Raw genomic sequence first — 27,407 nt, forward strand, 5'->3', positions numbered from 1 at the left:
TTCTGAGGGTTGCTTTTGGTCTTGTTTATGGTTTCCTTTGCTGTGCAAAAGCTTTGAAGTTTCATTAGGTCCCATTTGTTTATTTTTGTTTTTATTTCCATTTCTCTAGGAGGTGGGTCAAAAAGGATCTTGCTGTGATTTATGTCATACAGTATTCTGCCTATGTTTTCCTCTAAGAGTTTGATAGTTTCTGGCCTTACATTTAGGTCTTTAATCAATTTTGAGCTTATTTTTGTGTATGGTGTTATGGAGTGATCTAATCTCATACTTTAACGTGTACCTGTCCAGTTTCCCAGCACCACTTATTGAAGAGGCTGTCCTTTCTCCACTGTACATTCCTGCCTCCCTTATAAAGATAAAGTGACCATATGTGTGTGGCTTTATCTCTGGGCTTTCTATCCTGTTCCATTGATCTATCTTTCTGTTTTTGTGCCAGTACCATACTGTCTTGATTACTGTAGCTTTGTAGTATAGACTGAAGTCAGGGTGCCTGATTCCTCCAGCTCCGTTATTCGTTCTCAAGATTGCCTTGGCTATTCGAGGTCTTTTGTGTTTCCATACAAATTGTGAATTTTTTTGTTCTAGTTCTGTGAAAAATGCCAGTGGTAGTTTGATAGGGACTGCATTGAATCTGTAGATTGCTTTGGGTAGTAGAGTCATTTTCACAATGTTGATTCTTCCAATCCAAGAACATGGTATATCTCTCCATCTATTTGTAACATCTTTAATTTCCTTCATCAGTGTCTTATAATTTTCTGCATACAGGTCTTTTGTCTCCTTAGGTAGGTTTATTCCTAGCTATTTTATTCTTTTTGTTGCAATGGTAAATAGGAGTGTTTTCTTTATTTGACTTTCAGATTTTTCATCATTAGTGTATAGGAATGCCAGAGATTTCTGTGCATTAATTTGTGTCCTGCAACTTTACCAAGTTCATTGATTAGCTTTAGTAGTTTCCGGGTAGCATCTTTAGGATTCTCTATGTATAGTATCATGTCATCTGCAAACAGTGACAGCTTTACTTCTTCTGTTACAATTTGGATTCTTTATTTCCTTTTCTTCTCTGATTGCTGTGGCTAAAACTTCCAAAACTATGTTGAAAAAGAGCAGTGGGAGTGGGCCACCTTGTCTTGTTCCTGATCTTAGTAGAAATGCTTTCAGTTTTTCACCATTGAGGATGATATTGGCTGTGGATTTGTCATATATGGCCTTTACTATGTTGAGGAAAGTTCCCTCTATGCCAACTCTCTGCAGGGTTTTTATCATAAATGGGTGTTGAATTTTGTGAAAAGCTTTCTCTGCATCTATTGAGAAGATCATATGGTTTTTCTCCTTCAATTTGTTAATATGATTTATCACATTGCTTGGTTTGCGTATATTGAAGTATCCTTGCATTCCTGGAATAAACCCCACTTGATCATGGTGTGTGATCCTTTTAATGTGCTGTTGGATTCTGTTTGCTAGTATTTTGTTAAGGATTTTTGCATCTATGTTCATCAGTGATATTGGCCTGTAGTTTTCTTTCTTTCTGACATCCTTTTCTGGTTTCGGTATCAAGGTGATGGTGGCTTCGTGGAATGAATTTGTGAGTGTTCCTCCCTCTGCTATATTTTGGAAGAGTTTGAGAAGGATAGGTGTTAGCTTTTCTCTAAATGTTTGTTAGAATTCACCTGTGAAGCCATCTGGTCCTGGGCTTTTGTTTGTTGGAAGATTTTTAATCACAGTTTCAATTTCAGTGCTTATGATTTGTCTGTTCATATTTTCTATTTCTTCCTGATTCAGTCTTGGCAGGTTGTGCATTTCTAAGATTTTGTCCATTTCTTCCAGGCGGTCCATTTTATTGGCATAGAATTTCTTGTAGTAATCTTTCATGATCTTTTGTATTTCTGCAGTGTCAGTTGTTACTTCTGCTTTTTCATTTATAATTCTATTGATTTGAGTCTTCTCCCTTTTTTTCTTGATGAGTCTGGCTAATGGTTTATCTATCTTGTTTATCTTCTGAAAGAACCAGCTTTTAGTTTTATTGGTCTTTGCTATCGTTTCCTTCATTTCTTTTTCATTTATTTCTGATCTGATTTTTATGATTTCTTTCCTTCTGCTAACTTTGGGGGTTTTTTGTTCTGCTTTCTCTAATTGCTTTAGGTGCAAGGTTAGGTTGTTTATTCGAGATGTTTCCTGTTTCTTAAGGTGGGCTTGTGTTGCTATAAACCTCCCTCTTAGAACTGCTTTTGCTGCATTCCATAGGTTTTCGGTCGTCGTGTCTCCATTGTCATTTGTTCCTAGGTATTTTTTAATTTCCTCTTTGATTTCTTCAGTGATCACTTTGTTATTAAGTAGTGTAGTGTTTAGCCTCCATGTGTTTGTATTTTTAACAGATCTTTTCCTATAATTGATATCTAGTCTCATAACATTGTGGTCGGAAAAGATACTTGATACAATTTTAATTTTCTTAAATTTACCAAGACTTGATTTGTGACCCACGATATGATCTATCCTGGAGAATGTTCCATGAGCACTTGAGAAGAATGTGTATTCTGTTGGTTTTGGATGGAATGTCCTATAATAATCAATTAAGTCCATCTTGTTTAATGTATCATTTAAAGCTTCTCTTTCCTTATTTATTTTCATTTTGGATGATGTGTCCATTGGTGAAAGTGGGCTGTTAAAGTCCCCTACTATGCATGTGTTACTGTCGATTTCCCCTTTTATGGCTGTTAGTATTTCCCTTATGTATTGAGGTGCTCCTATGTTGGGTGCATAAATATTTACAATTGTTATATCTACTTCTTTGATCAATCCCTTGATCATTATGTAGTGTCCTTCTTTGTCTCTTCTAATAGTCTTTATTTTAAAGTCTATTTTGTCTGATATGAGAATTGTTACTCCAGCTTTCTTTTGGTTTCCATTTGCATGGAATATCTTTTTCCATCCCCTCACTTTCAGTCTGTATGTGTCTCTAGGTCTGAAGTGGGTCTCTTGTAGACAGCATATATATGAGTCTTGTTTTTGTATCCATTCAGCCAATCTCTGTCTTTTGGTGGGAGCATTTGTTCCATTTACATTTAAGGTAATTATCGATATGTATGTTCCTATTCCCATTTTCTAAATTGTTTTGGGTTCGTTACTGTAGGTCTTTTCCTTCTCTTGTGTTTCTTGCCTAGGGAACTTCCTTTAGCATTTGTTGTAAAGCTGGTTTGGTGGTGCTGAACTCTCTCAACATTTGCTTGTCTGTTATGGTTTTAATTTGTCCCTCAAATCTGAATGAGATCCTTGCTGGGTAGAGAAATCTTGGTTGCAGGTTTTTGTCCTTCATCACTTTAAATATGTCCTGCCACTCCCTTCTGGCTTGCAGAGTTTCTCCTGAAAGATCAGCTTTTAACCTTATGGGGATTCCCTTGTGTGTTATTTGTTGTTTTTCCCTTGCTGCTTTTAATATGCTATTTTTGTATTTAATTTTTGACACTTTGATTAATATGTGTCTTGGCGTATTTCTCCTTGGATTTATCCTGTATGGGACTCTCTGTGCTTCCTGGACTTGATTAACTATTTCCTTTCCCATATTAGGGAAGTTTTCAACTATAATCTCTTCAAATATTTTCTCAGTCCCTTTCTTTTTCTCTTCTTCTTCTGGAACCCGTATAATTCCAATGTTGGTGCATTTAATGTTGCCCCGGATGTCTCTGAGACTGTCCTCAGTTCTTTTCATTCTTTTTTCTTTATTCTGCTCTGCAGTAGTTATTTCCACTATTTTATCTTCCATGTCACTTATCCATTCTCCTATCTCAGTTATTCTGCTATTGATCCCATCTAGAGTAATTTTCATTTTATTTTTTGCGTTGTTCATCATTGTTTGTTTCATCTTTAGTTCTTCTAGGTCCTTATTAACTGTTTCTTGCATTTTGTCTGTTCTATTTCCAAGATTTTGGATCATCTTTACTATCATTATTCTGAATTCCTTTTCAGGTAGACTGCCTATTTCTTCTTCATTTGTTAGGCCTGGTGGGTTTTTATCTTGCTCCTTCATCTGCTGTGTGTTTTTCTGTCTTCTCATTTTGCTTATTGTACTGTGTTTGGGGTCTCCTTTTTGCAGACTGCAGGTTCATAGTTCCCACTGTTTTTGATGTCTGTCCCCAGTGGCTAAGGTTGGTTCAGTGTGTTGTGTAGGCTTCCTGGTGGAGGGGACTAGTGCCTGTGTTCTGGTGGATGAGGCTGGATCTTGTCTCTCTGTTGGGCATGTCCACGTCTGGTGGTGTGTTTTGGGGGTGTCTGTGGACTTATTATGAGTTTAGACAGCCTCTCTGCTAATGGATGGGTTTGTGTTCCTGTTTTGTTAGTTGTTTGGCATAGGGTGTCCAGCACTGTAGCTTGCTGGTCATTGCGTGAAGTTGGATGCTGGTGTTGAGATGGAGATCTCTGGGAGATTTTGCCATTTGATATTATGTGGAGCTGGGAGGTCTCTTGTGGACCAGTGTCCTGAAGTTGGCTCTCCCACCTCAGAGGCACAGCACTGACCCTGGCTGCAGCACCAAGAGGCTTTCATCCACACGGCTCAGAGTAAAAGGGAGAAAAATTAGAGAGAAACAATTAGTACATGTAGGAAGAAAGAAAGAAAGAAAGGAAGGAAGAAAGAAAGAAAGAAAGAAGAAAAGAAGGAAAGAAAGAAAGAAAGGAAGGAGGGAGGGAGGGAGGGAGGGATGGTGGGATGGAGGAAGGAAGGAAGGAAGGAGGGAAGGAAGGAAAAAAGACAGAAAAAAAGAAGATAAAGTAAAATAAAATAGAGTAAAATATAATAAAGTTATTAAATTTAAAAATAATTATTAAGTAACAAAAATTTAAAAAACCGGATGGATAGGACCCTAGGATAAATGGTGGAAGCAAAGCTATACAGACAAAATCTCACACAGAAGCATACACACTCACAGAAAGAGGAAAATGGGAAAAAAATCATAAATCTTGCTCTCAAAGTCCACTTCCTCAATTTGGGATGATTCGTTGTGTAAAGGAGGGAAGGAAGGAAGGAAGGAAGGAAGGAAGGAAGGAAGGAAGGAAGGAAGGAAGGAAGGAAGGAAGGAAAGAAAGAAAGGAAGGAAGGAAGGAAATAAGGAAGGAAGAAAGAAAAAGAAAGAAAGAAAAAAGATAAAGTAAAATAAAATAGTTATTAAAATTAATTTTAAGAAAGAAAAGAAAAATTAAAAAGAACCAAAAAACAAAAGAAAACAAAAACCGGCCGTATAGCACCCTAGGACAAATGGTGGAAGCAAAGCTGTACAGACAAAATCTCACACTGGAGCATACACATACACACTCACAAAAAGAGGAAAAGGGGAAAACATCATAAATCTTGCTCTCAACGTCCACCTCCTGTATTCCACAGATGCAGGGTACATCAAGTTGATTGTGGAGCTTTAATTCCCTGCTTCTGAGGCTGCTGGGAGAGATTTCCCTTTCTCTTCTTTGTTCTCACAGCTCCCAGGGGCTCAGCTTTGGATTTGGCCCCGCCTCTGCGTGTACGTCGCCGGAGGGCGTCTGTTTTTCAATCAGACAGGACGGGGTTAAAGGAGCAACTGATCTGGGGGCTCTGGCTCACTCAGGCCAGGGGGAGGGAGGGGCACGGGGTGCTGGGCGAGCCTGCGGCGGCAGAGGCCAGCGTGACGTTGCACCAGCCTGAGGCTCGCCGTGCGTTCTCCCGGGGAAGTTGTCCCTGGATCCCGGGAACCTGGCATTGGCGGGCTGCACAGGCTCCCCGGAGCGGGGGTGTGGATAGTGACCTGTGCTTGCACACAGGCTTCTTGGCGGCGGCAGCAGCAGCCTTAGCGTCTCCTGCCCGTCTCTGGGGTCCATGCTTTTAGCCGCGGCTCACACCCGCCCATCTCTGGAGCTCCTTTAAGCAGCGCTCTTAATCCCCTCTCCTGGCGCACCATATAACAAAGAGGGAAGAAAGAGTCTCTTGCCTCTTCAGCAGCTCCAGACCTTTTCCCGGACTCCCTCCCGGCTAGCCGTGGTGCACTAACCCCTCCCCAGTCCTCTCCCTGCGCTCCGACCGAAGCCCGAGCCTCAGCTCGCAGCCCTGCCCGCTCCGGTGGATGAGCAGACAAGCCTCTTGGGCTGGTGAGTGCCGGTCGGCACCAATTCTCTGTGCGGGAATCTCCCCGCTTTGCCCTCTGCACCCTTGTTGCTGTGTTCTCCTCTGCGGCTCCGAAGCTTCCCCTCTCCACCACCCGCAGTCTCTGCCCACGAAGGGGCTTCCTAGTGTGTGGAAACCTTTCCTCCTTCACAGCTCCCTCCCACTGGTGCAGGTCCCATCCCTATTCCTTTTTTCTCTGTTTATTCTTTTACCTTTTTCCCTACCCAGGTACGTGGGGAGTTTCTTGACATTTGGGAGGTCTGAGGTCTTCTGCCAGCGTTCAGTAGGTGTTCTGTAGCAGTTGTTCCACGTGTAGAAGTATTTCTGGTGTATCTGTGGGGAGGAAGTTGATCTCCGCATCTTACTCTTCCGCCATCTTCCCCTCGTCCCCCGGGATTGTTTTCTTAATTTCTCAGTTCATCCTTAGTGTATAGAAACACAACTGATTTTTATATGTTAATTTTGTATCTTACAACTTTATTGAATTTGGTTACTAGTTTTAACAGTTTTGCCCCTTCAGATGCCTAATGCAAGCTAATTAAAAGGCTGATCTTCAGGGTACAGCTGGGAAAGACAGGACATTAGATATGCAGTCTTGCCCCTATCAGGGAAAAACTGAGAGCTGGATGTTTGTGCCTTCTCTGCTGAGCCAGAGGGAAGAGTCGCTGGGGGTGCCTGTGTGCCCATATAGAACTGCCTCTTTGTTTTGCATGGTCCTGGTAAACTTCTGAATGCCTATCCTTTGTCAGCTCCCCCAGCTAAGCGATTTCAGAGCCAGTCCCTCAGGTGGCATCCATAGCAGGTGGGGTGCTAGATGTATGGACAAGTTCCTTCCTGAGAGATACCAGAGACTTGGTTTTACTGTGAATGAGCCAGAGGGAGGAGGTGGGGGACCTGCCCACCAGCTCTTTTAGGAGGATCCTAGGCAGCTCTCAGTTGCAGGCTGATTAGAAGCCACGTCCTCAGGCACTAGTTGGGAAAGGATGCGATCAAATCCCTTCCAGGGAGAAAGTGGGAAATGGGCGTTGTTGCCTGATCCCTCTGCACTGAGTCCTGATGTGGTTGGAGCTGCAGGGATAGCCCTGGGAAATGCTCATGCATCCATTTAAAAACTGTCTCTTTGTTTACTATGGTCCTGTGGGACTCATGAATTCCAAGCTGTGTTGTGTCTCAGAGCAAGGTGATTTGCCCATCCCTTAGATTACAGCCTTTGTTGGGGTGCTTTATGTGTGGTCCGACCCCTCTGCTTCTCAGGGAGAAACTGGGAGTTGGAGATTCTCTTCCAATTGTAAGGTGCTGTGCTGTGGTGGGGTTTATGGTGAGAGTGTGTCTCAGCCTTTCCTACCTATTTCAATGTGAGTATTTTCTCAGTCATCCAATGTGTAGGAGTCACTCAACTAGTTTCTGGATTTCTCTTGGAGGAAATTGATCCATGTGTAGTTATATGTATTGTGTCCATGGGAAAAGGAAAATATAGGACCTTCCTATCCCACCATCTTGGTGATGTTCCCCTCAAAGTATTTTATAATTTCCATTGTAGTTTCTTCTTTGAATCATTGGTTATTTCATGGTGTGTTACAGAATTTCCACATATTTGTGAATTTCTCAACTTCCCTTCTGCTGTTGATTTCTAATTTCATCCTGTTTTGGGCTAAGAACATGATTTCTGTGATTTCAAACATGCTAAATTTATTGAGGCTTGTTTCATCACCTATCATATTGTCTATCCTGTCTATTTCATGTGTGCTTGAATAAAAAAGATGAATTCAGCTCTTGCTGAGTGGACTTCTTTATAGTTGTCTGCTAGGTGTACTTGGTTTATAGTGTCACTGATGTCTTCTACATCCTTGTTTATCTCCTGCCTAATTATTCTAGCCATTATTGAAAATGGGCTGAGAAACTTTCCAACTATTATTGTTAAATTGTCTAGGTTTCCTTTCAATTCTCCCAGTTCTTTCTTCATGTATTTTGGGGTTTTATTATTTTGTGAATATACATATTTATAATTGTTATAAACTCTTGATAGATTGACTTTGTATCCATATGAAATGTCCTTTATATCTAGTAACATATTTTGGTCTTAAAGCCAAAGTCATCTGACATTTGTATCACCACTCCAATCTCTATGGTTGGTGTTTTCATGGTACATTTTTTTCTTAGCCTTTTACTTTCCATCTGTTTGTATCTTTGAATTTAAAGTATTTCTGCCATAGACATAATTTAATTGGATCTTGTTTATTAATCAGTCTGTCAATCTCTGCCTTTTGTTTGAATTATGTAATCCATCCATATTTAATGTTATTATTGACATAGATGAATTTATGTCTGCATTTTGCTTCTTGTTTTCTATATGATTCATGTCATATGAATGTCTCCTTTTCTGCTTTCTTTTACATTAAGTGAATATTTTCTAATACAACATTCTTATTTATTTAATCATATGTCACTATACTAGATTTTTAAGTTAATTTCTTAGTGGTTACTATTGGGCTTACAATGTACATATTAACCTAGTATATCTATCATGTTTACATTAATTGAATTCCAGTGAGACATAAAAGTATTACTCTTATATAATTCTATTTCTGCTTCCCCTTCTTATGCTATTGTTATATGTATTTAGTCTGTATATTTTACAAACCCAGTAAAATATTTTACAGTACATTATTAGAATCATTATTTATATAAATTTGTGTCTTTTTAAAAAGCTGAGCTTGGTGCTTTGTGACAGCCTGGAGGGGTGGGATAGGGAGGGTGGGAGGGAGGGAGACACAAGAGGGAAGAGATATGGGAACATATGTATATGTATAACTGATTCACTTTGTTATAAAGCAGAAACTAACACACCATTGTAAAGCAATTATACCCCAATAAAGATGTTAAAAAAAAAAAGCTGAGCAATTATATCACAAGATAGAGGTGTTAGCTAACACTACAGTAGCAATCATATTGCTTTATATAAATGTATCAAATTAACATGTTCTGTGCCTTAAATTTGCACAATGTTATAAGTCAAATATATTTCAATTATATACATTTTAAGCTAAGAGAAAGAGAGTCAGTCTATATTTATTATAGAGTTTGTTTTATTTTCTATTTCTGGTTCTCCTCACTTGCTCCTGTGGATTCAAGTTAACATCTGGTGTTATTTTCTTACTCCCATATAGCTTTTCTCCCACCCATATCATTTGTGTTTTATTGTCAATTACATTATATATCTGTATGTTATTGGCCCATAAATAAAACTGTATATATATTCTTTTATGCAAATGTTTCTAGAAGTCTTTTAAGAGAAGGAAGTAGAAGAAATATGTAATTTATACTGTTTTTTATTATTGTCTACATAATTACTTTTAGTGGCATCCTTTTTTTTTTTCATGCAGATTCAAATTACTCTCTAGTGTCACTTCCCAGCTGAAGAACTTCCTTTAGTATTTCTTATAAGGTGAATCTGCTAGCAACTAATTCTCTCAATTTTTATTTATCTAGAATATATTTAACCTGAAAGCTTTTCTGTATATATGCTTCTTTGTTGAAACTGATTTTTCCTTTCATCACTTTGAATATGTTTCACAATGCCTTCTGGCTGCAACTATTTCTGATGAGAAATATTTGCTAATGTTATTGGAATTCCTTTGTATAAGTCACTTTTTGTCATGCTGCCTTCAAGAGTTTCTCTTTCTGTTCATTTTCAACAATTTTACTCTGATGTGTCTGGGTATGAATCTCTTTGGACTTTTCCTACTTAGATACATTTAAGCTTCTTAGATACTCATATTATTTTTCATCAAATTTGGGAAATTTTCAGCCATTGGTTCTTTGTATATTTTTTATGCTCCTTTCTTTGCCTACTCTCTTCTGGTAAATCCCATTGCATGTATAATATGTTCACATGTTTAATAGTGTCCCACATTTCTCTAAAGCTCTATTAATTTTTCCTCATACTTTTTTCTCTCTGATTTTAGGATTGTGTAATCTCTACCAATGTCTCTTCAAGTCTAATTTCTTACTTCTGCTAACACAAGTTTACACTTGAGGCCCTCTTGCAAATTTTTCATTTCAGTTATTGTAATTTTCAAATCCAGAAGTTCCATTTGGCTTCTTTTTATAATTTATCCTTATAGATAATCTCTATTTTAAGACACTGTCATCATACCTTCCTTTATTTCTTTAAGCATGGTTCCCTTTAATTAGTTGAACATGTTTATAATAGGTACTTTGATGTCTTTTTCTGCTATATCCAATTCTGGGCCCTCTAACAGGCAATTTTGTTGCCTGATTTTTTCCCCTGTATATTGGTCACACTTTCCTATTTCTTTTCATGTCTTATAATTTGTTTGTTGAAAGCTGAGGTATTTAGGTAATATATTGTAGCAACCCTGGTATTGATCCCCCTGGGCTTGTTGTTTGCGTATTTGTTTAGTGTTTGACTGGACTAGTTCAGTGAAGTCTATTTCTCTGCAGTGTGCAGCTTCTGATGTTGCCACTAAAAGGGCACAGCCTTGGACATGCACACAGTCTCCCTGACTCCCCTTCTCCCCCATAAGTAACTGCACTTTTAGCCAAGATGCCCTTTACTGTTCCTTCCTGATACCTCCATTAAGCTTTGGATAGGCTGCCTCTATTGGTTTCGCACCTATCTGTGAGCTTCCATTAATTCTCAGTTGATTACTATTTATTTATTTGATAACACCCTAGGGAATAAATGGCTCTACAGTCAGATCCTACTAACTTTGGGCCCCTTTGCAGTGGTAGTCTTTCAGGTCAGTCGTTGATGCTTGCTTCAATTCTAGGAAGACACTTCTCAGCCATTTCTTTCTCTGCTTCTCTCTGTTAAATCGTCTTCCAATAGTAGACCATTTGGAAATTTAACAGAGAGAAGCTGCCAGCCCCCTTTTAAATGCTTACTTCTAAGATCTCCATTCTTTTTAATAATATCCTTAAGCATGAACTTTCCCATGCTCTGTTTCAAATAAATTCAGTCCCCTTAAGGAGAGTTTCTCTTAGGGAGAGCTACAGAGTTCTCTGTGTTTATAACCTGCCTCTTCCCTTGGGCAGCACTCCTATACCACTGCTCCAGAACTAGTGGTGGGGACAGTGGCCCTCTTCCCTCAGAGTGGTACCCCTGCTCTACTAGCAGTGTGCTAGGCAGGGCTTGTAGCTCTTGATTTTCTCAGATTTACTCTCCTGGTGTTGAAATCATATCTTATAAGTGGGCTGGGGCAAGGGTGATTGGGGCCCAGTATTTTCAGCCTGTTGCACTTGGGGCAGATCTTTGTCCTATGAATAGGGCCCAAGTAGAGTAAGGGAGCACCAGATCTCTCACCTACACTTGCCTTGAATAGGGCTTCTCGAATATGGTCCTGGGAATGATGAGAAATTCTGGCATCCTGCCCCTCCCATAGAAAAATAGGAGTGGAAGGGCAGCAGAGGGAGCCTCATCTTCTTGGCTACCAGAGTAGAGCTACCAGAGTGGAGCTTCCATCATACTGAGCTGGGGCGGGGGAAGGGAGTGTAGAGTGGATTGTGGCTCAAATGCCACTGTTCTTCCTGAGATTTAGTAGATTTTCATTAATGAATGTTTTTCCCTTTGCTATATACCATTTGAACAGTCTCCAGAGACTTTAAGTGGTTGTTTTATGTATATAATCTTCACCAGTTTGATTTTTTTCTCTGGGAAATGATCCATGGTGCTCCTCACATCACCATTCAGGAAATGCTTCTCTTTTCCATTACTTTATTATTATTATTACTATTATTACCTTGCATTTTTTCAAGAAAGTAAATAATAGAGTGATTTTATATAAAAGAAAGCAAAGGTCCTCCCCCAGCCCTGCTTACCAGAGGTAGCAATCTGCTAATATAAGTATATGTGTATCATATTATATGTAATATAAATTGTCAGAAGTGGAATAATATCAGAAATTAAATTTATTTAGAAAATTACCTCTCTTCCACCAACACTGAATATTTTTCTCCCATTTCCCAAAGCCAATAAATACTTCCATCTAATTCTAGATAAAACCAATCAATTTATATTCATCTGCATATCAAATTTAATTATCCGAGAGCTGAATTCAATCTACTATCTTAGTGGAACCTTCAATACATCTCTCAGAAAATGACAGATCAAGAAGAAAAAAAATTTAATATAGAAAATTCAAAAAAGAAAAGTAATAAGCATGTTATTCAAATAGACAAGGAACAATAAAGAAATGAATATGTATTAGATCATAAAAGAAACATTAATGAATGTCAAAAAGCAGACATACATATATCACAATACAATAAAAAATTAACAATGAAAAGATAGTCCTTCTCCCAATTAAATCTATCTACATGAATATATTTAAGTTCCTTTCCAAGATTCTTAGCTTAAGACAAATTCAAAGCAGCAACTAAAAATAGACCATAGTAAAACACTACCAACAAATCCTGTGCATTAATACTGAGTACTCAGAGTAAACTTTACAACCTTAAACACATTTACTACAAAAAAGAAGAAAGACTGACTATACATGAAAAAAACGATTCAACTTAGGAAGCTAGAAAGACACCAACAACATAACTACAAAGAGGACACTATTAACAAACATAAAATCAGAAATTAATGAAATAATCAACAAAAATAAAATAACAATCCATTCAACAAATATCTGGTTCTTTGAAAAATCAATCAAATAGAAACACATTTGGTAAGTATGATTTAAAAAATAACAGAGATATAATTGGATAATATTAAGAATTAGGAGAATTTGAGGATATTTTTAAAAGTTTTTAAATGCTTATACAAATTTATACCAATGAATTGTAATAATCTAAATTACTACAATTTAAGAAAAAGAAACATGAATACAGTAATAATCAATAAAAAGACTGAGAATTAGTAAAGAAAAAATGACTCCTAAAAAGAAACTATAATAATAGATAATAACACAGATAATTAGAATACAGATGATTATAATACAGATAATTATCACATTATATAAATTGTTTCATTCTATTAAAAAATGTGAAAGCTACCCAAATTATTTTTCTAGGTTAGCATAACCCTGATACCAAAACCTGGCAAGAATTAACCTCAGTTTAGAAAATGCATGCCATAGTTATTGGAACAGTGTGATATTGATGCAGAAATAGACAAATAAGTCAATGTAGCAGAATCTTCCACATATATATGAGAATTTAATTTATGATAAAGCTGCCATTTCAAGTCAATGGAAAGGGGGTGCAATTGAGACAATTGTGGCTATCCCTTTAGAAAAATATAAAGATTCTTATCACAAAGCATTTACACACATACAAAAACATCTCAGTTGATTAAATGTGCTTACTATAAAAAAAGAAAACCTTAAGAGCATTAGAAGAAAATTTCAGATTATTTTAATAATATTGGGGATCAAAGAGCTTCTTTAAAGAATACAAAATGTGGGACATACAAAAATATTCAGGCTAGACTATCTGTATGATGAAAGAAGCCATGATCAAACGTAAAAGATAACTAACAGTTACACCTCTGCAATGACAGCTTAACGATCTCCACAGACATACTCCCCAGAGAAACAAGCAAACTGGTGAAAACTATTTTTTAAAAAACTATTAAATGTCTCTGGAAATTGTCCTAAGGGCAAACAGCAAATGAAGAAACATTTACTCAAAAAAATCTACTATACTCTGTAAGAACAGTGAGAGTCTGTGGCATTTGAAACATGACCTGCTCCCTCTCTCCTACCTGTCCAGCTCAGCTTGATATTAACTCCACTCCAGGTAAGTGTGACCAAGAAGATGGGGCTTCCTCCCCACTCAGCTCCCAATTATTGGTTACCTATATCTCACCAATAATGGCAGGCCACTAGTATTTCTCACCCTCCAATTCTGAATTGAAGAGGTGAGTAAATTCCTGGTGAGTGAAGCTAAGAGTTCAGGGTTCCTTTCCTCCAACCAGTCCTCACTCATGGGTCTGAGGGCTTAACCCTAGCCACAGCAGGCTGAGAATACTGCAGTCCTGATCACCCTTGTTCCAGCTTGATCATCTGGCAGAGATTCCAAATAGAAACAGTAAGCCTAGAAGACCAGAGGCTACTGCCCACCCAGTGGCCAGAACTGTGGCTCAGAATTTTTTCCAAAGTAGGAGAGGCATTTCATAAGAAAATAGAACTCCTAACCTCTCCGCGAAAGGAGCAGACTATTTAAAACAGAATATGAGAAAGTTCACGCCTAAGAGGACTCTTGAAAATAATTAAATTTTAAATCCTCTAAATTAAGAGTAACAAGAAAAACCACAGGCCAGCTATTTCACCAGGGAGAACCAGAGAGAGAGACAGCTAAGAAAAGGTCTCTTGGGGTTTGATTAAACCTCAAAGATGTTGCTAAAAAATATTCCCACCTGAATTCAATCAGATCAGATTGTGGTGCAAATAATGCAACAGGGCATTGTTGAAAACAATTGAAAAATAAATTGCAATTAATAAAGCCTAACTGGTGAGTGAAATAACAAGTGAGGTAGACAGCTTAGCAGAAACAGCAGAGGAGACAAAGAGAACTATGTTAAAACTCCTGTCATCCCAAAGTGGTAACGTGTATACCCAAGTCTGCACTGACTGAGGAGTGGCAACTAAGGGTTCATACTTCGAGGGAAATAGACTTGACTAAAATAGTCTACCCAAGTCACTAAACAAATAAAAAAGAAAATAACAACAAAAACAATCCCCAGGGATGGGAAAGTTGGACCTGAATCCACAGTGCTATAATATTTTACCTAAATGCCCCAACTTAAGAAAAATAGAGAGTATGCAAAGAAGAAGGAAAGTGTGACCCACTCACAGAAAAAAAAAACAGGCGACAGAAACTGCCTCTGAAAGAACCAATATGTTGGATTTAACAGAAAAAAATCTTCAAATAAGCCTATATGAATATGCTCAAAGAACTAAAGGAAAACATGCTTTAAAGCTATGATGACAATTTCTCATTAAACAGACTATCCATAAAGAGATGCAAATTATAAAAAGTACCAAATGGATAATTTGGAGTTAAAAATTACAATAACCAGAATGAAAAGTTCACTAGAGGGGCTCAATAATAGATTGGAGTTGCTGGAAAAAAGAACACAAATTTGAAAATACAGATTATGCAATCATAAGAACAGAGAGGAAAGAGAATGAAGTAAAATGTACACAGTGTCAGAAAAACATGAGACACCTTTAAGTGCACCAACCTACATGTAATGGCATTACCAGAAGGAAAGGCCAGAAAAGTAGTAGAAAAAAATATTCGAAGAAACAATGACTAAAATTTTTTGGAAAATGTTAATCTACACACCCAGGAAGGTCAAAAAACTCCAAGAAGTTTAAATACAAAGATATTCACACTCAGACACTTCATAGTAAAAATACTGAAAGCCAAAGAGAAAATATTGAAAACAGCAAGAGAAAAGAAACTCATCACTTAGAAGGCAAACCCATTAAGATTAACAGGGGATGTCTTATTAGGAAAAAAAGAAAAATGGAGGCCAAAAGCAGTGGGACAAAATATTCAAAGTGCTGAAGGGAAAAAAACTGTCAAATAAAAATCTTCTATCCTGCAAAACTATCTTTCAAAAATGAAACCAAAATAAGTAAGTCAGAAAGAGAAAAACAAATACCATATGCTAACACATATATATGGACTCTAAAAAAAAATGGTTCTGAAGATCCGAGGGGCAGGACAGGAATAAAGACACAGACATAGAGAATGGACTTGAGGACATGGAGGAGGGGGAAGGGTAAGCTGGGACGAAGTGAGAGAGTGGCATGGACATACATACACTACCAAATGTAAAATAGATAGCTAGTGGGAAGCAGCCACATAGCACAGGGAGATGAGCTTGGTGTTTTGTGTCCACTTAGAGGGGTGGGATAGGGAGGGTGGGAGGGAGACACAAGAGGGGGGAGATATGGGGATGTATGTATATGACAGCTGATTCACTTTGTTACACAGCAGAAACTAACACACCATTGTAATGCAATAATACACCAGTAAAGATTTTTAAAAAAAAGAAACCAAAATAAAAACTCCAAGGCAAACAAAAACTGAGAGATATCAATTGCTGACAGACCTATCTTGCAAGAATTTGTAAAGGAATTTATTCAAATTCAAAGCAAGCAAACCTAGATGTAAATTCAAATACACATGAAAAAACAAAAAACTCTGGTAAATGTAATTATATAATTATAAAACACAGTATAAATGCATAATCTTTACTCTCTAGTACTCTGTTTTAAAAAGCAATTATATGTCAATATATATACAATTGTTTAGTTGGGTCTCTAACATTAGAAATGTAATATATTTGACAATAACAGCACAAAGGAAGTGGGTGGGAGCAGAGTTGTATTTGAGTAAGGAAATGACACAAGATGGTAGAAATTCAAACTCATAGGAAAAAAATGCATAGAACTATACATGGTTTTTTAACAAAAGTAAATATAACAAATTATAAATATGTACTTGCTCTCTTTTCTTTTCTCAACTTCTTTAGTAGACATAAAGTCAGATATTACATCTATAGATTAATTATTATAACAATATGGTTGGGTGTGTAACAGGTATGTATTTAATATGTATAACAATAATAACACAAAAATGTAAAAAGGGAATAGAGCACCACACAAGTAACATTTCAACAGCTCACTGGAATTAATATAAATCTGGAGTAGATTCTGATAAGTTAAGATGCTATGGCAGGGGGACGTTCAAGATGGCGGAGGAGTAAGACATGGAGACCACCTTCCTCCCCACAGATACATCAGAAATACATCTACATGTGGAACAACTCTTACAGAACACCTACTGAACACTGGCAGAAGACCTCAGACTTCCCAAAAGGCAAGAAACTCCCCACATACCTGGGTAGGGCAAAACAAAAAAGGAAAAACAGAGACAAAAGAATAAGGACAGGACCTGTACCTCGGGGAGGGGGCTGTGAAGGAGTAAAAGTTTCCATACACTAGGAAGCCCCTTCGCGGGCAGAGACAGGGGGTGGCAGGGGAGGGGAAGCTTCAGAGCCACCGAGAAGAATGCAGCAATAGGGGGGCAGATGGCAAAGCGGAGAGATTCCTGCACAGAGGATCAGTGCCAACCAGCACTCACCAGCCCAAGAGGCTTGTCTGCTCACACACCAGGGCAGATGGGGGCTGGGAGCTGAGGCTCAGGCTTTGGAGGTCAGATTCCAGGGAGAGGACTAGGGCTGGCTTTGTGAACACAGCCTGAAGGGGGCTAGTGTGCCATAGCTAACCAGGAGGGAGTCTGGGAAAAATTCTGGACCTGCCTAAGAGGCAAGAGACTATTGTTTTGGGGTGCATGAGGAGAAGGGATTCAGAGCACCACCTGAAAGAGCTCCAGAGATGGGCTTGAGCCGTGGCTATCAGCTCAGACACAAGAGACAGTCATGAATTGCTAACACTGCTGCTGCAGCCACCAAAAATCCTGTGTACACCCACAGGTCACTATCCACACGCCCCACCCCTCCACCCTGGGAACATATGGAGCCTTCCACTGCTAGGATCCCGTGATCCAGGGACAACTGCCCTGGGAGAACACATGGCTTGCCTCAGGCTGTTGCAACATCATGCTGGTCTCTGCTGTCACAAGCTCAGCCCACATTCCAATTATAACTGCCGTACACTTCCCTCCTCCCCACCCCAAGCATAAATGAGCCAGAGCCCCCGAATCAGCTGCTCCTTTAACCTCGTCCTGTCTGAGCAAAGAACAGATGCCCTCAGGCGACCTACATGCAGAGGTGGGGCCAAAACCAAAGCTGAACCCCAAGAACTGTGCAAAGAAAAAAGAGAAAGGGACATTTCTCCATGCAGCCACAGCAGCAGCGGATTAAATCACCACAATCAACTTAAGGTACTCTGAATCTGTCGAATACCTGAATAGACAACAAATCAACCAAATATTGAGGTGGTGGACTTTGGGAGAAACTGTAGACTTGGGGTTTGTGGTCTGCAACTGACTTGTTTCTGACTTTTATGTTTATCTTAGTATAGTTTTTAGTGCTTGTTTTCATTGGTGGATTTGTTTATTGGTTTGGTTGCTCTCTTCTTTCTATTTTTTAAATTTAATAATTCTTAAAATCTTTTTGTTTTAATTATTTTATTTTTTTTGTTTATTATTTTTCTTCTTTCTTTTTTTCTCCCTTTTCTTCTGGGAGAAGAAGGCCTTGGTGCTCTGGCCTGGTGTCAGGCCTGAGACTCTGAGGTAGGAGAGCTGAGTTCAGGATATTGGACCACCAGAGACCTCCTGGCCCCATGTAATATCAATTGTCAAGAGTTCTTCCAGAGATCTCCATTTCAACACGAAGACCCAGATCCCCACAACGGCCAGCAAGCTCAGGTGCTGGGTGCACCATGTCAAACAATATTAAGACAGGAACACAACCCCACCCATTAGCAGAGAGGTGACCTAAAATCATACTAAGTTCACAGACACCAAAAAACGCACAAAACACACCACCAGATGCAGCCCTACCAACCAGAAACACAAGATCTAGCTGCACCACCAGAACACAGGCACCAGTCCCCTCCACCAGGAAGCCTACACCAGCCACTTAACCAACGTCACCTATGTGGGGCAAACACCAAAAACAACGGGAACTACGAACATACAGCCATACATACATGCAAAAAAGAGACAAAAATACAGTAAGTTGAACAAAATGAGAAGACAGAGAAATATGCAGCAGATGAAGGATGAAGGTAAAAACCCACAAGACCAAATAACTGACGAGGAAACAGGCAGTCTACCTGAAGAAGAATTCACAGTAGTGATAGTAAAGATGATCCAAAATCTTGGAAACAGAAGGCAGAAAATACAAGAAATGTTTAAGAAGGACCTAGAAGAACTAAAGAGCAAACAAACAATGATGAAAATCAAATTAAATGAAACTAAAAATTCTCATAAAAGGAATCTGTAGCAGAATAACTGAGGGAGAAAAATGGATAAGTGACCTGGAAGATAAAACAGTGAAAATAACTAACAAAGAGCAGAAAAGAAAAAAGAATTAAAAGAATTGAGGGCAGTCTCAGAGACCTCTGGGACATTAAGTGCACAAACATTCGAATTATAGGGGTCCCAGAAAAAGAAGAGAAAAAAAAGGGTCTGAGAAAATATTTGAAGAGATTATAGTTGAAAACGTCCCTAACATGGGAAAGGAAATAGTCAATCAAGTACAGGAAGTGCAAAGAGTCCCATACAGGATAAATCCAAGGAGAAAGATGCAAAGACAGATATTCGGCAAACTAACAAAAATTAAATGCAAAGAAAAATTATTAAAAGCAGCAAGGGCAAAGCAAAAAATAACATTCAAGGGAATCCACATAAGGTTAAAGAGTGATCTTTCAGCAGAAACTCTGCAAGCCCGAAGGGAGTGGCAGAACACATTTAAAGTAATGAAAGGGAAAAACCTACAACCAAGATTACTCTACCCAGCAAGGATCTCATTCAGATCTGACAGAGAGATTTCAGCACCACCAAACCAGTTTTACAACAAATACTAAAGGAACTTCTCTAGTCAAGAAACACAGGACAAGGAAAAGACGTACCAAAGAAAACCCAAGACAATTAAGAAAATGGTAATAGGAACATATATATTGATAGTTACCTTAAATGTAAATGGATTAAATGCTCCAACAAAAAGACAGAGACTGGCTGAATGGATACAAAAACAAGACATATATATATGCTGTCTACAAGAGACCCACTTCAGACCTAGGGACACATACAGACTGAAAGTGAGGGGATGGAGAAAGATATTCCATGCAAATGGAAATCAAAAGCAAGCTGGAGTAGCAATTCTCATAACAGGCAAAATAGACTTTAAAATAAAGACTATTACAAGAGGCAAAGAAGGACACTACATAATGACCATGGGATCAATCCGAGAAGAAGATATAACAATTCTAAATATTTATGCCCCCAACAAAGGAGCACCTCAATACATAAGGCAAATGCTAACATCCATAAAAGGGGAAATCAACAGTAACACAAACACTGTAGGGGATTTTAACAGCCCACTTTCACCAATGGACAGATAATCCAAAATGAAAATAAATAAGGAAACAGAAGCTTTAAATGATACATTAAGCAAGATGGACTTAATTGATATTTATAGGATATTCCATCCAAAAACAACAGAATACACATTTTTCTCAAGTGCTCATGGAACATTCTCCAGGATAGATCATATCTTGGGCCACATGAAGCCTTGGTAAATTTAAGAAAATTGAAATCGTATCAAGTATCTTTTCCGACCAAAACGCTATGAGACTACATATCAATTAGAGGAAAAAACTGTAAAAAACACAAACACATGCAGGCTAAACAGTACACTACTAAATAACCAAGAGATTAATGAAGAAATCTCAGAGGAAAAGATAAATACTTAGCAACAAATGACTGAAAATACGACGACCCAAAACCAATAGGATGCATCAAAAGCAGTTCTAAGAGGGAAGTTTTTAGCAATACAATCCTACCTCATGAAACAAGAAAAACCTCAAATAAACAACGTAAACCTACACTTAAAGCAATTAGACAAAGAAGATCAAAAAAACCTCAAAGCAGGCAAAACGAAAGAAATCATAGAGATCATATCAGAAATAAATGAAAAATAAATGAAGGAAACAATAGCAAAGATCAGTAAAACTAAAAGCTGGTTCTTTGAGAAGATAAACAAAGTTGATAAACCATTAGCCAGACTCATCAAGAAAAAAAAGGGAAAAGACTCAAATCAACATAATTAGAAATGAAAAAGGAGAAGTAACAAGTCACACTGTAGAAATACAGAGGATCAGGAGAGATTTCTACAAGCAACAATATGCTAATGAGATGGACAACCTGAAAGAAATGGACAAAATCTTAGAAACCACAACCTTGTGAGACTGAACCAGAAAGAAATAAAAAAATATAAAAAGACCAATCACAAGCACTGAAATTGAGACTGTGATTAAAAAATCTTCCAACAAATAAAATCCCGGGACCAGATGGCTTAACAGGCGAACTCTATCAAACATTTAGAGAAGAGTTAACACCTATCCTTCTCAAACTCTTCCAAAATATAGCAGAGGGAGGAAAACTTGCAAACTCATTCTACAAGGCTACATCACCCTGATACCAAAACCAGACAAAGATGTTACAAAAAAAAAAACTACAGGCCAATATCACTGCTGAACATAGATGCAAAAATCCTCAACAAAATATTAGCAAACAGAATCCAGCAGCACATTGAAAGGATCGTAAACCAAGACCAAGGGGGTTGTAGCCCAGGAATGCAAGGATTCTGCAATATACACAAATAAATCAATGTGATATACCATATTAACAAATTGAAAGAGAAAAAATATACGATCATCACAATACATGAAGAGAAAGCTTTTGACAAAATTCAACACCCAATTATGATAAAAACCCTCCAGAAAGTAGGCATAGAGGGAACTTACCTCAACATAATATAGGCTATATATGACAAACCCACAGCCAACATCATTCTCAATGGTGAAAAATTGAAACCATTTCCCCTAAGATCAGTAAGAAGATAAGGTTGTCCACTCTCACCAGTATTATTCAACATAGTTTCGGAAGTTTTAGCAACAGCAATTCGAGAAGAAAAAGAAATAAAAGGAATCCAAATCGGAAAAGAAGAAGTAAAGCTGTCACTGTTTGCAAATGACATGATACTATACATAGAGAATCCAAAGGATGCTACCAGAAAACTGCTCTAGAGCTAATCAACGAATTTGGTAAAGTTGCAGGTTACAAAATTAATGCACAGAAATCTCTTGCATTCCTATACACTAATGATGAAAAATCTGAAACTGAAATTAAGAAAACATTCCCATTTACCACTGCAAGAAAAAGAATAAAATACCTAGGTATGAACCTAACTAAGGAGACAAAATAACTGAATGCAGAAAACTATAAGACAGTGATGAAAGAAATTAAAGATGATACAAACAGATGGAGAGATATACCATATTCTTGGATTGGAAGAATCAACATTGTGAAAATGACTATACTACCCAAAGCAATCTACAGATTCAGTGCAATCCCGATCAAACTAACAATGAGATTTTTCACAGAAATAGAACAAAAAATTTCACAGTTTGTATGGAAACAGAAAAGATCCTGTATAGCAAAAGCAATGTTGAGAAAGAAAAATGGAGCTGGAGGAATCAGGCTCCTTGACTTCAGACTATACTACAAAGCTACAGTCATCAAGACAGTATGGTAATGGCACAAGAACAGAAATATAGATCAATGCAACAGGATAGAAGCCCAGAGATAAACCCACGCACATATGGTCAACTTATCTTTGATAAAGGAGGCAAGAATATACAATGGAGAAAAGACAGCCTCCTCAATAAGTGGTGCTCGGAAAACTGGACAGCTACATATAAAAGAATGAAATTAAAACACTCCCTAACACCATACACAAAAATAAACTCAAAATGGATTAAACACCTAAATGTAAGGTCAGACACTATAAAACTCTTAGAAGAAAACCTAGGCAGAACACCCTATGACATAAATCACAGCAATATCATTTTTGACCCACCTCCTAAGGAAAAGGAATGAAAACAAAAATAAACAAATGAGACCTAATGAAACTTAAAAGCTTTTGCACAGCAAAGGAAATCATAGTAAAGACAAAAAGAGAATCCTCAGAATGGGAGAAAATATTTGCACACAAAGCAACTGAAAAACGATTAATCTCGAAAATATACAAGCAGCTCATGCAGCTCAATATCAATAAAACAAACAACCCAATCCAAAAATGGGCAGAAGACCTAAATAGACATTTCTCCAAAGAATATATACAGATTGCCAACAAAGACATGGAAGGATGCTCAACAACATTAATCATTAAAGAAATGCAAATCAAAACTCCAATGAGGTATCACCTCACACCAGGCAGAATGGCCATCATCAAAACATCTATAAACAATAAATGCTGGAGAGGGTGTGGAGAAAAGGGAACCCTCTTGCACTGTCGGTGGGAATGTAAATTGATACAGACACTATGGAGAACAGTATGGAGTTTCTTTAAAAAATTAAAAATAGAACTACCATATGACCCAGCAATCCCACTACTGGGCATATACCCTGAGAAAACCATAGTTCAAAAAGAGTCATGTACCACAATGTTCATTGCAGCACTATTTACAATAGCCTCGACACAGAAGCAACCTAAGGTGTCCATCAACAGGTGAATGGATAAGGAAGATGTGGCACATATATACAATGGAATACTACTCAGCCATAAAAAGAAACAAAACTGAGTTATTTGTAGTGAGGTGGATGGACCTACAGTCTGTCATACAGAGTGAAGTAAGTCAGAAGGAGAAAAAGAAATACCATATACATATATACGGAATCTTAAAAAAAAATAGTTATGAAGAGCCTAGGGACAGGACAGGTATAAAGACGCAGACATATAGAATGGACTTGAAAACATGGGGAGGTGGAACGGTAAGCTGAGACAAAGTGAGAGAGTGGCATTGACATATATACACTACCAAGTGTAAATTAGAATGCTAGTGGGAAGCATCCACATAGCACAGGGAGATCAGCTCCGTGCTTTGTGACCACCTAGAGGGGTGGGATAGGGCAGGTGGGAGGGAGACACAAGAGAGAAGAGATGGGGATATATGTATATATATAGCTGATTCATTTTGTTATAAAGCAGAAACTAACACACTATTGTAAAGCAATTATACTGCAATAAAGATGTGAAAAAGAGAAATAACTTTTAAAAATTAGTAAAATAACACTGGAAAATATTCATTTAATTTAGAACTTATCTATAAACCAGTAGTAGAGTTACAGATGTAGAAAACATAGTTATGGTTATGTAAACCCATCTAACATTGTTCAAAATAGAGTAATGCCTGTCAAGGGCCACTATTAAGTCTCTTTCAGATACCCAAGGACTGGAAAATTACTGAAGAAAAATAGTTACAGATTCTCAGAAAAAACACATCCAATAGAAGCACAGACAGCTCGGAAACAACTGTTGACCAAAATAGATATAAACCCACCCCCTCTTTCTTGCACCTTGCCCTTTGAAGCCCCGTAAAAGGCTCAAACCCCCACCCTTCAGAGCCAATGCCACTCTATGCGTCTGGCCCTTTTCCTTCCTTGGAAAGTGAATAAAAACTTTCTTTTCTTCCCTTGTTAATATTTCTGTTAATTCTTTCACAATCCGCGTCTGCTCACCTAACATTTTTGGTTGCCCGTACTGGGCGTCTTCACTAACCGAACTCCTTTTGCCTCAATCTCTGGCTGAAAAATCTTCCTCATCGCCCACCAAGCTGTCCATCAAACTGTAAGTTATTATCTTTGATGGGCCTTTCTCTGGAAGATAATGGCAGAATCTAGGCCGCAGAAAGCCCGAAGTTGGGTCTGTCACTATCTAGCTCTAGGTTGGAATTTGGCCTCCGGGGATGCCCCCTGGCCATCTTCTTCTTGTCGCTGATTCATCTCTGAGACTCAGGGATGCCTGATTCCAAAATGAATCCTTCTAGGTCGTTCAGCGTGGGGATGCTCCTTCTGAGCTCTGGGACTCCCAGAATGGCCCCTGTCCTCAAAACTTTCTCTTTATTCTTCTTCCTAGTTGTTATTACGGGCAACTGTCAGTCTGCCTTGGCAAACACTCCCCCTTGGGATGTCTCCTCAAACATTGGAAAGATCACAAATTAGACGACTTCAAACCCAAATGAATGGTCTTTTTCTGCACCATGGCTTGGCCTCAATATAAATTGGGTGACCAGGAAGTTGCATGGCTCTCGCAACTATAATACTATTCTTCAACTCGATTTTTACCGTCATCGCCTTGGCAAGTGGTCTAAAATTCCTTATGTCCAGGCCTTCTTTCAACTCGCTCAAGACCCCCAACACTCCCTCCTTCCCTACTGCCAACCTTTCCTCCACCGTCCTCCAGTCCTCCTCCTTCTCCCCATCACACAGGGTCTAGACATCCCCCTCAGCCTCTCTTGAGCCAGCCACCCAATTTCCTTTACGTGAAGTGGCTGGTTCTGAGGAAATCATTCACGTTCATGTTCTTTTTTCTAGGTCTTACCTCTCTCAAATTGAACTCAAGCTAGGCAATTTCTCGGAAGACCCCTCTCTTTTCCTGTCTCACCTTTCAGAGACTCTACACATTTAAACCAATTTAGATTTAACCTCTGAAAAAGGCAAAACAATCTTGGTGTTGCATTTCATCTCCCAGTCAGCCCCTGATATCCCTCGCAAACTCCAAAAATTGGAAAAGCGCCCTCAGTCTCCCCAGTCTGCACTCACTGACCTGGACTTTAAGGTCTTCAATAACCGAGATAAATGAGAGGAAAAGAGGGAACGAGACCGACAATCGTCTCAAGAGCAGAAACAATCTTCCCAAATTATTGCATCTGTGGTCAGAGATACCTTTCAGGATAAGACTTATCCAAGGCCCCCCAACCAATGTCAAGGAAAACAGTCATTGGGCCCAATGCTGGCTCCTGCTTCAACTGCAAAGAAGTGGGGCACTGGAGTACAGAATGCCCCAGGAAAAGGTTACCCCCAGGACCGTGCCCACTTTGTAAACTAACAGGGCACAGGAAGTGGGATTGCCCTCTCCTCAATAAAAGGGGACAAATTCCCTGTCTGGAACTGGGGAACCCTCCTGTGAGGATCTCCTCCATCCCCAGAAATCTTCTAGGACTTCTACAATCTTTGGACTGACAGGCCCCAACACTGGACCTGGCTCCACGACATAAGATCGACTTGGCCAAGCCTCGGGTACCTCTATCCATAGCAGGTAAGAAAATCAATTTCTTAATTGATACCTGAGACACTTACTCTGTTCTTTCCTGAGTTTCCAGGTCCCTTGATTCCCTCACTTATCACCATCATTGGAGTAAAAGACAAACTTCAACCTATGCTCCAAATCTTTGACTTACCATGCTCACTAGGAGATCAGATCTTTTCGCATTCCTTCCTCATCCTTCCCAATTATCCCACACCCCTCCTAGGCAGGGACCTTTTGACAAAACTAGTGACTCATCTAATTCTCCAGCCACAAGCTTCCTTCCTTGGAATCTTAAAGGACCCTGCCTCTGATGCTCAGCCCTCCCCTCTGCCACCAGAAATACTTAAACAGGTTCCCTCACTTGTATGGGACATTAATACCGTCAGGAGGGCCTCTCACCTAACTCCTGTCACTATCACTGTAAGGGACCCCTTTCACTTTCCCCACCACTCTCAATATCCTATAAAACTGGAAGATCTTAGGGGGCTCAAACCCCTCATTGACAAATTCCTAGACACTGGACTCCTTAGACCCACCAACTCCCTTATAATACCCCTGTTCTGCCCATTAAAAAGGCAGATGGCACCTATTTTCTAGTACAGGACCTATGCATAATTAACAAGGCAGTGGTCCCTCTCCACCCTGTAGTCCCCAATCCCTATATCATCCTCAGTTCAATTCCTCCTAATACTCAGGTCTTTACAGTCCTTGATCTAAAAGATGCTTTCTTCACTATCCCTCTCTCCCAAGATTCTCAAGACATATTTGCTTTTACACGGACAGACCATGACAGTCACCACTCTCAATAAACTAACTTATGGGCAGACACTTCATTTCCTTACACCTCATCAGGTGATGGACATTCTAGACAACAAAGCCCACCACTTTCTCACCAACAGTAGACTTACTCAATATCAAACTATTTTACTTGACAGTCCATCACTCACTCTCTTTACTTGTTCAGTTCTCAACCCTGCCACATTACTGCCAGATTTTTCTCAACCCCAAACTCTGGAACACTCTTGTTTAGAAATCCTAGAACAGTCCACTGCTGTCCTGGTTTTCTTGGCTAACTCCATTCCTGGGCCCTATAGCAGCCATACTCTGTCTCCTCCTTTTTGACCCCTGTCTTATCCAGTTTCTCCTCTCCTTTCTCAAAAACTGTCTTACTGCCCTTACCAAACCTCCCCCCAACCCGTCATGGGTCTTGCCTTTCAGTTCCAAGGCAACTCACATGCCCCACGCCCAGGTAGGGACTGCTCTATGCCTCAGCTCAGCAGGAAGAAGTTACAGCAAAAGAGACCTCTGCCACAATTCCCAACAAATGGGCCAACTGGGTTCCATGTAACACTTAAGAATAAATGAATATTAAAGGAAATGTAAACCCATCTAACATTGTTCAAAATAGAGTAATGCCTGTCAAGGGCCACTATCAAGTCTCTTTCAGACACCCAAGGACTG

The 27,407-nt window shown here is 38.9% G+C and overlaps 1 long non-coding RNA gene across 1 annotated transcript in view; it reads left to right on the forward strand.

The window, feature by feature from the left end:
- Nucleotides 1-5,083, forward strand: part of LOC309978479 — a 115,389-nt gene extending 110,306 nt beyond the window's left edge. Inside the window, exon 2 of the long non-coding RNA XR_014327129.1 lies at nt 5,052-5,083. This is a non-coding gene — a long non-coding RNA (uncharacterized lncRNA). The remainder of the gene's footprint in view (nt 1-5,051) is intronic.
- Nucleotides 5,084-27,407: the final 22,324 nt, after the last annotated feature.

This window comes from Leucopleurus acutus, assembly GCF_964270905.1.
Source record: "Leucopleurus acutus genome assembly, chromosome: X".
NCBI lineage: Eukaryota > Metazoa > Chordata > Mammalia > Artiodactyla > Delphinidae > Leucopleurus > Leucopleurus acutus.